The 11599-nt window shown below is 43.1% G+C and overlaps 1 protein-coding gene across 3 annotated transcripts in view; it reads left to right on the top strand.

The window, feature by feature from the left end:
* Positions 1 to 8457: 8457 nt before the first annotated feature.
* Positions 8458 to 11599, top strand: part of LOC133507888 (sodium-coupled neutral amino acid transporter 3-like) — a 39313-nt gene continuing 36171 nt past the window's right edge. For all 3 annotated transcript variants that reach the window (XM_061833433.1, XM_061833430.1, XM_061833432.1), the window contains exon 1: positions 8458 to 8711. The gene's annotated coding sequence lies outside the window, so the exon portion shown is untranslated. The remainder of the gene's footprint in view (positions 8712 to 11599) is intronic.

Genomic DNA, 11599 nt, shown 5'->3' with positions numbered 1-11599 from the left:
ATTGACAGTTTCAAGTATGGAGTAAACTGATCAGATACATTGATCTTCGAGTGTGATTTTGGCCCATTTCTCCTCACCAGCAGTCTTCAAATCACCAAAGTTTGTTTTCTTGGCACTATTGTTTTTAGTGATTGTCCTGCCTCATTTAATTTTCATCATCCTTGTAGACGGCAGCAGATTTTTGTCAAGAATGTCTCAGTACATTGGACCTTTCATCCTTCCTTCAATAATGTGAAGTTTACCAGTACCTTTAATTGAAAAGCAGCCCCACACCATTATGTTCCTCCCTCTAAACTTGGCTGTTGTCATGGTGTTTTTAGGCTGATTATGCAGTACCATCTCTCCTCCAAACATGATATGCATTATTGGTTCCAAACAGCAACGTTCTTTACTATTACTATCATTAGTAATAATAAGAAGATTGACTAACTGTTGGCTTCTGTGGTAACGACATTGCTGTTATAAAGATCACTTTTATTATGAATGATTTGAGACGCTATACAAACATTCATTGAAATCAGTTCATTTATCTGCCACACACAAGGATCTGTGAATGTTAAATAGGTTTAACAGTTACCCGAGTCTTTCCAAGCAGAGTAGCGAGGGTATATCTCTTGTAACACCCCCCCCCCCCCCCCGCAACACAGGATAATCACTCAGGATAATCTTGCAGAGACATTTGAAAATCTGGCTTTAGCTGATTTTGACAACAAGGGGAGGCTCAAATTTGGCCAATTATTTGCGTAATTTGTCTTGTTGGTCATCTTGAGTGCGCCACACACTGCAGTAATCTTTTTCCCTCTTCATGTGTGGGGCTCTTGACATTTTTTAAGAATTGGAGCTGCAACAATTGATGAAGAGAATCAACAATTTTTATACCAATAAAGTGAAACTGGATAACTTTCCACAGAAGACCTGGCGAGCTCTCCCATTTTGCGGAAATCGAGTCCCAGCTAGCTGTGTGGCCCTCACTGAGGAAATTCACAAGTGTACCGCTAGGGGGCAATGTAACATAGAACCTTTTCAAGCATCAACAAACAAACATTGTTGCTTCTACAGTCCCTAATTTGAAGTAAATATATGACATTGTGTGGAACTTGAAATGTTAATTCTACTTTATGTACTATTTTTCTGCTGACTGTATATTTTAACTAAGTTTTTTTGTAAATTATCAGCCTGCTAATTATGCAGTTGCTACACAATTAACCCCTACCTAATTTTTTGTATTATATATATATTTTTGAATGTGCTTCTTATCAACAGTTCTATTTTGCTTCTGACTTGGGTGGCCTCGTTCTGACTCCTCTCCCTGAGTGACATGGATGACGTGGATGAAAAATGTTTTTAATTATGAGATACTGATTGTTTCATGGCAAATCTTTGTGTCTTTTTGTTTTCCGCAAACCTTCCTCGTCGGAACACATTCGGGTGGACGGAGAGCTCACAACACCTTGATCGGAACACATTCCTGTTGATGAATGCTTAAACACAAACTGAACCATGTCCCCCTTTTCTCAAAAGGGACACTTGTGAGCACCCACCCGTTTTTTTCAGCATGGCACAGCCGTGCTCAGCTTAGCGGAATCTGTGCCAGTTGACTAAGCCCCTTTTGCATAACACCGTTGGTATGCACACTTGCCCTGGACTCGGGACGCTTACTGTACATTGTGTCCCAAATGGAAGGAAAAAGTGATCGAAATACTGTAAAGATTTTGCTCTTGTGCTGCTTACCCATCCCAGAGACAAGTTCTTAGAAATAAAAATGAAATATTTCTTAGGCCAAGTCAACTCGTTGGAAATCTTTTTGAGAGGGGAAGTAAAAATTAAGAAAACAATGTGGTTGCACAAGTGTGCACACCCTCATAACTGGGATGTGGCTGTCTTCAGAAATGATCAATCACATCCGTCATATTAAATACACACGGTGGATCAGCTGTTAAAGCGTTGGCCTCATAGTTCTGAGGTCCCGGGTTCAATCCCGGACCCACTTGTGTGGAGTTTGCATGTTCTCCCCGTGCCTGCTTGGGTTTCCTCCAGGCATTCTGGTTTCCTCCCACATCCCAAAAACATGCAACATTAATTGGACACTCTAAATTTCCCCTAGTTGTGATTGTGAGTGCGGCTGTTTTTCTCCATGTGGCCTGCGACTGGCTGGCAACCAGTTCAATGTGTACCCTGCCCAATTATAGTTGGGAATGGCTCCTGGACTCCCGTGACCCTTGTGAGGATAAGCGGCTAAGTAAATGGATGAATGGATGTTCTAGTAGGCTGGCAAAGTTGTCTTTGCACCAGACATAATTTTGGAATTCTGTAAAAAAAAAAAAAAAAAAGTCAAACTTGATTTTATTCAACCGTAAGACATTTTCCCTTGTTTTTGCTTTTGCTGTATTTTCTTATGGACAGATTAACCAGAATTACATTTTTATAATACTTGCATTTGAACAGGAGTGTGTAGGCTTTTTGTCATCACCGTATAGCCACATTTAGTTAGTTCTGCCTTTTTATGAAAAAGAAATGGAAGAAATTTATAAAAGCCCTGGGTTGGGTAGGAACCAAATCATAATTGACTTTTTTAAAACATAAGTTTAAAAAAAACACCACTTTTTACATGGGAAAAATTTTAGTTTTCGTTTTTATTTGTCTATTAAAAAATAACCAGATTTTTCATTTTTTGTGCTACTATCCATGTAATTGCGTGATTACTGTTTACAATATGTCCCTATGTGTTCCATCCATGTGGGATTAAATAGCCTAAGAAAGATACTTTCACTATTTGAAACATTACCATTTTAGCAAACAAGATAGTTTGAAATGTAAAGTTCACTATGATCTTTTTATCATTTTGTTCACTATTTGATTTAAATGCAGACCAATTCTTCCTTCCTTCGCTGTCTCCTGGAAAACATAAGCACGTTCATCAGAGAATTCCTCCCGCTGAGATGCACCATGTTGATGTAAATTCACGTAAACGCGTTTGTGTGTGTTTCCTGTATGTTGTTTCTTTTACACATATTGTGAAGAAGTTGAGTTAAAAAAAAAAAAAGAAAACATCTCCTAGACGATTGAAGTGTGGAATGAACAACAAACCGGACCCCCCCCCCCCCCCCGCTGTGACAGATGTCTCTGCTTGATAAAAGCCTGACAAAAACACCGATTACTCTTGCGCTCTCTTATTACGTAATAATTACACTTGCTGACAAGATGGTGATTTGTTCTTGAGTCTCTACTGATGAATGTTGAACTCTTCAGTGGTCTAAACAATGACGTAATCATCTCAAAACTGTCAGAGCATAATTGCTTTCAAGCATATTCCAGCCTTATTGAAATATTACAATATCCATGTGGACCCGAGGATCGAAAACTAAATGATACGGCACTGCTTTGGGATGCAGATTAAATTTGTCCAAATTCAAAATGCTTGTATCTCAAATCATCTTACCCCATTAAAATTAATCAAAATGTCATTAATGCCTCCTGGATATTGTGATATTGTCTGTCTACATGCAACATGTGTTACGCCACTGTTTGTGTTCAAATATCTGTAAATTAAAGGTTATGACAGCATAACTGCTGATGATAAGTGTTAACACATCAATGGCGTTTTCTTCATTATGTATTAGTTTTAAGACAGTGGGGGCATTCTAGCGGGAAGATTGGTTGGCTATTTTAAAAGGCCACGGACATGCCTATAAACATTCTAAATTTCATATAACATTATTCACTTCAATGTCTAAATAAATATCAGCGGAGAGCGTGTCATCCATGCGCAAAGTTGCGGAAGTCTCACTCGACATCCAAGTGGTCGCCATAATGGCTGTAACGTCATCAGCAAACGTCACACTGGGACATTCGCCATTGAAAACACGTAGTGGCACCTGCTATGGGAGAGGAACGACAGAGATTTGCGGATTTTTACGACACCCCTTCTGACACGTAAGCTCTTTTCGAAGAAGAGAATGTCTCACAATCGAGTGAATTCTCCGGGGCAATATTATCCTATCGTTTCGAGCCATATTTAGATGATATGCGGATCACTTTGAACTAACAACAGACTCCCCAACAGTATGTATGGCAGTATGTAGCGTAGTCAGCCACGAGCGACGACAACGCCATAAAGCAGCCTGGTTCAGCGCCGCGATGAGCCACCCCAGCTCGGTGCTGCAATGAGCCACCCTGGCCGAAGCCGTGATCAGTGGACGTTGATGCGCACATTGACACATTTAGCACCCCTGACTTATGTACGCGGATCTTTTGTTACATTCTGAGAGGATTACGTCCCCCTCACCCCCAACTATTGTTTTTTTTAGTAGCTGTATACACACCTACCTGTCATTTGGAACCCACGAAGCTCTCGTCTTTTGCACCTGTGCAATCCATTTTTAAACAACAATATGAAGAGTAAATCCATCCTCACAAGTGTTCGAAGAAAATCCAGCAATTTAACGAGCCAGCATTTTGGCTATCACGAAGGAACAAAGAGCTACCTTCCAGCAGGTAAAACTAGCATAAACACGCGAGGCCTCCTGAATGGGCGTCTGCAAATAACATCCATTCCTGCTTCTTCTACAAAACAAATCCCTCGAGAGGATTTTCATGGCGGGTGTTACAAAAAGCCATATAAATATTTTATGTGGTGAAAAAATGGATGGGTCTATTCCTGCTGCCTTTGTTTTTTGTTTTTTTTTTAATTAAAAACATACTAAAAATCATGCCTTTCCAGTCAATGGCCCTTTAAATCTGCAATGTGCAATCGCATGACTCCCACTTTCTTCTTGTTCTAGCCAGGACACACTCTGCTGCAATACGATTGACTGTTGCAACCAATCGAGGACTCCATTAGGTAGTCAATCATATTGCAGTAAGGCCTGTCCTGCCCAGAACACGAATAGGATTTATAGATCTTGGAGAATAGGGCTCAGACCAGACCGTAAATAGCGAAAATCCATGGAAAATTGGGGCCCATTAATTGCACTGAAAAAAAAAAATACATGAGAAAAAATGGCCATCCATCCAGCCATTATCTTAGCTGCTTATCCTCACAAGGGTCACGGGGAATGCTGGAGCCTATCTCAGCTCTAAACGGGCAGGAGGCGGGGTACACCCTGTACTGGTTGCCAGCCAATCGGAGGGAACATTGAGACAAACAGCCACACTCACAATCACACCAAGGGGCAATTTTAGAGTGTCCACTTAATGTTGAATGTTTCTGGAAGTGGGAGGAAAACAGAGTGCCCGGAGAACACGCAAACTCCACACAGGAGGGGTTGGGATTGAACCCGGGACATCAGAACGGTGTGGCCAAGGGTTTACAGTTGAGCCACTGTGCCACCTGAGAATAAATATGAATATGTGAATTGGTGGTTGCTGAACCGCAAATATGCGGGGGCCCATGGGAATACCTCAACATATAGTAAATTTGTCTGTCTGTCGATTTGTTGGTAGAGCGGGTTGTAGCGACTGAAGGATTGCCAGTTCGAAACCCATCTCTGACAGTTCGCCGGTGAAGTGTCTTTAGGCAAGAAACTGCACCCTATTGTGTTCCCCGTTCACCACCCATCAGTGTATGAATATGCACGTCATTTGGATAATGTGAGTGAAACTTTGTGAAGTGCTTTGGGCAACGTACGGTGTAGATCAAGTGCTACAGAAGTGTCGTCCATTTGCCATTTAGACTTCTCTCATGTGGCCAAGGCGGGCTCACAAGGAGCAGCATGAAGCAAAGCAAATGTCTTCATATTGTGCATTTGATACACAAGATACCGCAATGTGGTTTACATGATTAAAAGCATTTAACACAATGAGGGGGAAAAAAACATCTTATAAACATTCTAAAACATCCATTCCTGCATTCTCAATGCCGCTTATCCTGGTTAGGGACACAGGGTGCTGAAGCCGAGGGTCGCAGGGTACATATAGACGCCATCATTGAGAGGGAATGGAAGCAGTACTCCATCAGTAAGCACATTTAAAAGATAAAGAAAAATAAAAAGTGCAATTAAAACACACAACAATGCAGGCATTTAAAAGGAGAAATGCTGTAAAAACCATGAGAAAAATAAAAGAATAAAGTCCCGGGTTCGATCCCGGCCCCACCTGTGTGGAGTTTGCATGTGCTCCCTGTGCCTGCGTGGCTTTTCTCCGGGCACTCCGGTTTCCTCCCACAACATTATTTGGAGACTCTAAATTGCACCTAGGTGTGGTTGTGAGTCCGGGTGTTTGTCTCTACGTGCCCTGCGATTGGCTGGCAACCAGTTCAGGGTGTACCCCGCCTCCTGTCCGTTGACAGCTGGGATAGGCTCCAGCACTCCCTGCGACCCTCGTGAGGATAAGCGGCAAAGAAAATGCATGGATGGATGATTGTTCTTGACATCAAATGTGACAGAACCCCCCATCACTGTGACATGATTCGGCCATTCAAGGAGAACCGTCTTCACCAAATGTTGCCCTGGAAAACGGCACCGCTGGTCTCTGGCACATGAGAAATGTGAGGGGCCAGTGACCTTAATAAAGTCTAATGGCGGCATCTTCCAGTGTAGTTTAGCAAAAAAAAAAAAAAAAAAAAAAAAAAAAGAATTAAATGGGCGTTGTGGTCTGTTATGAGATCTTTTCTTCATGACGGTGACCTGACTGAAGGCCGCATATCGGTCTCAGATCCTCTGGAAAACACATGACACATCACACAGGTGCTTTATTTTTAATGCCCCAGACAAACAGTGTAATTCCACTTTTTAAACCTCCCTTTGAAGCTTTTTAATCCACTTATGATCCGTTTTTTTGCGCCGAGTTGACCGACCTCCCAGAAGTTACAAGCACACATTGTTTCCATCAGAAAGTCTTTGCTGCTTTTGTGGTTATTTGTGATTATTTGTGCTCGTTGTGGGCGGCACGTTGGTGCAGCTATAGAGCGTTTGCCTCGCAATTCTGAGGACCGGGGTGCAAATCCCGACCCTGCCAGTGTCGAGTTTGCATGTTCTCCCCCAGTGCATGAGTTTATCTTATTTGTATAATAATCTTGTTATATGAGTTACTCCCAGTACTGAGGCTCCAGGGAGAAGAGATAGCGAGGGTGGATGACTTCAAATACTGGGGGTCAACAATCCAGAGCAATGGTGAGTGTGGTAAGGAAGTGAAGAAACGGGTCCAAGCGGGGTGGAACAGTTGGCGAAGAGTCTCTGCTAGGATGAAGGGCAAAGTTTTAGAAAACAGCGGCGAGGCCGGCCATGATGTACGAAGTAGAGACGGTGGCACTGAAGAAACAACAGGAAGCAGAGCTGGAAGTGGCAGAAATGACGATGTTGAGATTTTCGCTCGGAGTGAGCAGGTTGGATAGGATTAGAAATGAGCTCATTAGAGGTGCAGCCAAAGGTGGATGTTTTGGAGACACGGTTCGAGAGAGCAGACTTCGATGGTTCGGACCTGTCCAGAGGAGAGAGAGTGAGTACATTGGTAGAAGGGTGCTGAGGATGGAGCTGCCAGGCAAAAGAGTGAGAGGAAGACCAAAGGAAAGGTTGATGGATGTTGTGAGGGAGGACATGAGGACAGAGGGTGTTAGAGAAGAGGATGCACGAGATAGGCTTCGATGGAAAAACATGACACGCTGTGTGTGGCGACCCCTCACGGGACAAGCCGAAAGGAAAAGATGAAAACGCAACCTAACAGTGTCTGCTTTTGGAGTCCTTATTCCTCTCGTTATGCAACAGTTCTGGCTTCCAATCTCTTCTCGGGCATTGTTGTGCGGCTTGCATGTCATTCCCTCGCTTGTCTCCAGCAATCTTTCAGCATTATTTCTCACGTGGTTGCCTCAGTTCAGCAATGACAAAACAGCATTTTCATGGGAGAAAATGTCACTTATATTTGCATGAAAGGATAATATACATTTCATGTGAGTGCAGGTGCGTCACGTCTTCCTTCAGAAAGGCGACGGGGGGGGGGATTCAAACCCTGAAGCAATGTGTGCAGATGACCTAGAAAGGCACACCCACACACATGAGGACGCGCACATGACATATACGTTGCTGATTGCGTACCGAGTGACGTCAAGACCTTGCAATTGGACAGGTTCATCCGGGAAGTCCACGTGACTTGTATTTAGGGAGACTATTGAAAAGGACGTCAACGTGTTAAAATTGGAAAGAAAAAAAAAATTGATGTGAGCGTGACGTCGCCGCGCTGGTTCAGGGCTCGGCTCTCTACGCATGCGCGAGCAAACCGGCGGTAAATCCACTGCGATAAATTCCGCAAAAACGTGATTTGATCACATCGACACTAACGAGCGTGTCATTTTATTATTATTTTTTTTAATGGCTGCTTTGACCTTCCCCTACCCAAACGCTATCAATAATGCAGTATGTCATTCGTTTATTCATTAGAAAGGCGAGAGTGGGAGGTGTGTGTGTGTGTGTTGGTTGGCTGGGGGGGGGGGGGGGGCAACATCAACATTCCCAGCAATCATTTTGATTGGAGTCGCCGCTGTGCGCGCGATAGGCGGACCTTCAAAAAAAAATAAAAAAATCTCTCCTCTCATCCCACTTCGGGGGAGATTAACGTCCACAATAGAGCCAAGAGGAGGTAAAACACGAGCCATTCACGCAGGGGGACGGCGGCGGACGGACGGGGTTGAAGGCAGGACGACAAGCGAGCGACCCCCCGCTCCATCTCGCGCGTGCGGAGGTATTCGAGAGTTGGGGGACGCGGTGGTTGATTTTTCTCCGGTAAGGATGTCGACGACTTGTTTGTGTGCACGGGGGTCGTCTGTCGCCTACAATGTACATTTTTGCGGGGGGAACTGAATGTACACGAGCGAATCGGCTATTTAGAAGAAATATTTATTGGAGGACAAACTTGGTTGGATGGGGTGACTCTATGGGCTGATTAGGATTGACCCAAGGTTTTACATTGGATTATTATTTTTTTAATGGCAAACCACCAAACAAAAATGTCCTAAAAACTGCAGTAGTGATTTTGGTGACCCAACTTACCATCATGCGTGTGTGTGTGTGTGTGTGTATATATATATATATATATGTATATATATATATATATATATATATAATATATATATATATATATAGATAGATAGATTTGACTTTATGTTGACTGTTGTCAAGGGTTAGACACGAGTTATGGCAGGTAGTGAAGAATTCTTCAGAAAAGGGACTGAGCTAATGCCAGTCCCAGTTGGAATTTGTCAACCCCCCCCCAACAAAAAAGTGCCGCTTTATTTAAAAAAAACACATAGCTTTTGAATGCTTTAGGAAACTAAGTTTATCTTAATGCTGGCAAACATAGCAGAAAGCCCAAGGTGGGCTAACAAGGAGCATCGGTTTCGCACTGTTTGAGTATGGTGCAGTACGTATGTAAACAGAAAATGCAACAATATTCAAATGCATATATTCTTCATCCTCTGCAAAATGTGTACTAGTGCAGCTGACTGAATACTCGTGATTGTGATTCTAAACACCGTGTGTAAACCAGAAAATTCACAAATTAATCAGGATGCACAGTTTAATTCTTTTCTATTATTTTTTATTTTTATTTATTTTTTTACACAGAACAATACTATTGGGTGCTATTTTTATGAAAAACTGATTAGATGTGTTGTAGGGAGGTTGGAACTGATTAATGACACTTCCATTCATTTCAATGACGAAAGATGATTTGTGATACAAATGTTATAAGATATAAGCATGTTCACAGAAAAACTTGAACTTGGACAAGCGGTTAGCAAATATGTCTCACAGTTCTGAGGTTGGGCGTTTGAATCCAGGCTCTGACCTTCTTGTATTGTGTTTGCATGTTCTTCCCGTGCTTGCGTTGGTTTTCTCTGAGTACTCCATCTTGCAGCCACGCTCAAACAAGAATGTTGGGTTAATACTGCTTATATGTGCAAACTACTTCCACATTTTGCAAAACATGTCGCTGCGCTTCCTTCCATCTCGGGTAAATGGCGGAACCCTTTCGCGACGCAACAGATTTCAGTCGACAGCAGAGGGCGATATTTCCCAACATGGCTGATTCCTGGGATCAGTGAAAATGGATAAATTTACAGTATTTGTCGTTCTTATTCCGCAAATGCAAAACCATTCAGTATACGGTGTTTAGACTACACTATTTTAGGCACATACAATGTATTGTTGGCCTTTTTTTTTGTATTTGCTTCAATTATTGGATTCTTATGTCCAATCTTACTAAAACATACATAAGCGATATACAGTAGCAGCCCCTTATTAGACATTGGCATTTTTTTTTAAATTTTAATTTGTTGTTAGGAGCTCTCCTCTAAGCCTTATATTGAAGTAGATGTTTATTTGTTTGGACTGCAAGGTCATAGAATCTTCCATACTGGTCAACGGCACTGTTGCGGGTGACTCTGGGCCCTTGCCGCAGACTAAGTCCTCCACTCGTGTATGATGAGTCAGTTGAAGAGCTTGAGGGCGGCAGGTGGCTGCTGGAGATGACATGCTGATCCAGAGCTCATGTTTGGCCCACCTTTAGGAATACAGTTTGCAGTGAGGACACGCTGACCCAGTATCAGCTGGCAACAAGCCTGCTGTACTTGATATCCAGTTGGTGATGGCAGCGTCTGTGTAGGTCTTACCGGGCATGCCCCCTATAAACGTCACAATTTTGTGTTATTTTGATACATGGCCAATGTTAATTTTCACTTGAACAGCACTTTTGGAACATTGTGGTATTCAAAGCTCTATCCTTAACATCAGGAGTAAGTGGAGGTTCTGTATCTTGGCGACAGAGTTCAGGATTAAACCCTCAACCTTCGTGTTGGGGTGCAACAGCTTCGATTTCTGACCATTTATACTTCATTTAACACAACCTGAACGTAAGACACTTTAATTCCATGCAAGGGCTGACATATGATTGACCAAACGATTAACTTTGATTCGCAGTTGCATTTTCATTGTAATGAAGAGCACCAAAAGACTTTGTACCCAATGGTACTTTGCAGCAGTGCTGTGGTACAGTAAAGTAAAATGGTCACAAACTCCAAAGAACCAGACAGTTGCAATTTCCCTCTCTGGTATTGTTTTGAGGCGGCACGGTGGATCAGCTGGTAAAGCGTTGGCCTCACAGTTCTTAGGACCCGGGTTCAATTCCGGCCCGCCCTGTGAGGAGTTTGTATGTTCTCCCCATGCCTGCGTGGGTTTTCTCCGGGCACTCCGCTTTCCTCCCACATACCAAAAACATGCAACATTAATTGGACACTCTAAATTGCCCCTAGGTGTGATTGTGAGTGCGGCTGTTTGTCTCAAATGTGCCCTGTGATTGGCTGGCAACCAGTTCAGGGTGTACCCTGCCTCCTGCCCATTGACAGCTGGGATAGGCTCCAGCATTCCCTGCAACCCTCGTGACGATAAGCGGCAAAGAAAATGGATGGATGGTATTGTTTTGACTGCGGGCAGCTAAAAAGTTTAAGTCAAAGCAGCCGCTACATCCATCCATCCATCCATCCATCCATCCATTTTCTTAGCCACTTATCCTCACAAGGGTCGCGGGGAGTGCTGTAGCCTATCCCAGCTGTCAGCGGGCAGGAGGCAGGGTACACCCTGAACTGGTTGCCGGCCAATCGGAGGGCACATTGAAA

The sequence above is a fragment of the Syngnathoides biaculeatus genome, chromosome 10, assembly GCF_019802595.1.
Source record: "Syngnathoides biaculeatus isolate LvHL_M chromosome 10, ASM1980259v1, whole genome shotgun sequence".
Taxonomy (NCBI): domain Eukaryota; kingdom Metazoa; phylum Chordata; class Actinopteri; order Syngnathiformes; family Syngnathidae; genus Syngnathoides; species Syngnathoides biaculeatus.
This window is presented reverse-complemented; position numbering and strand designations above follow the sequence as displayed.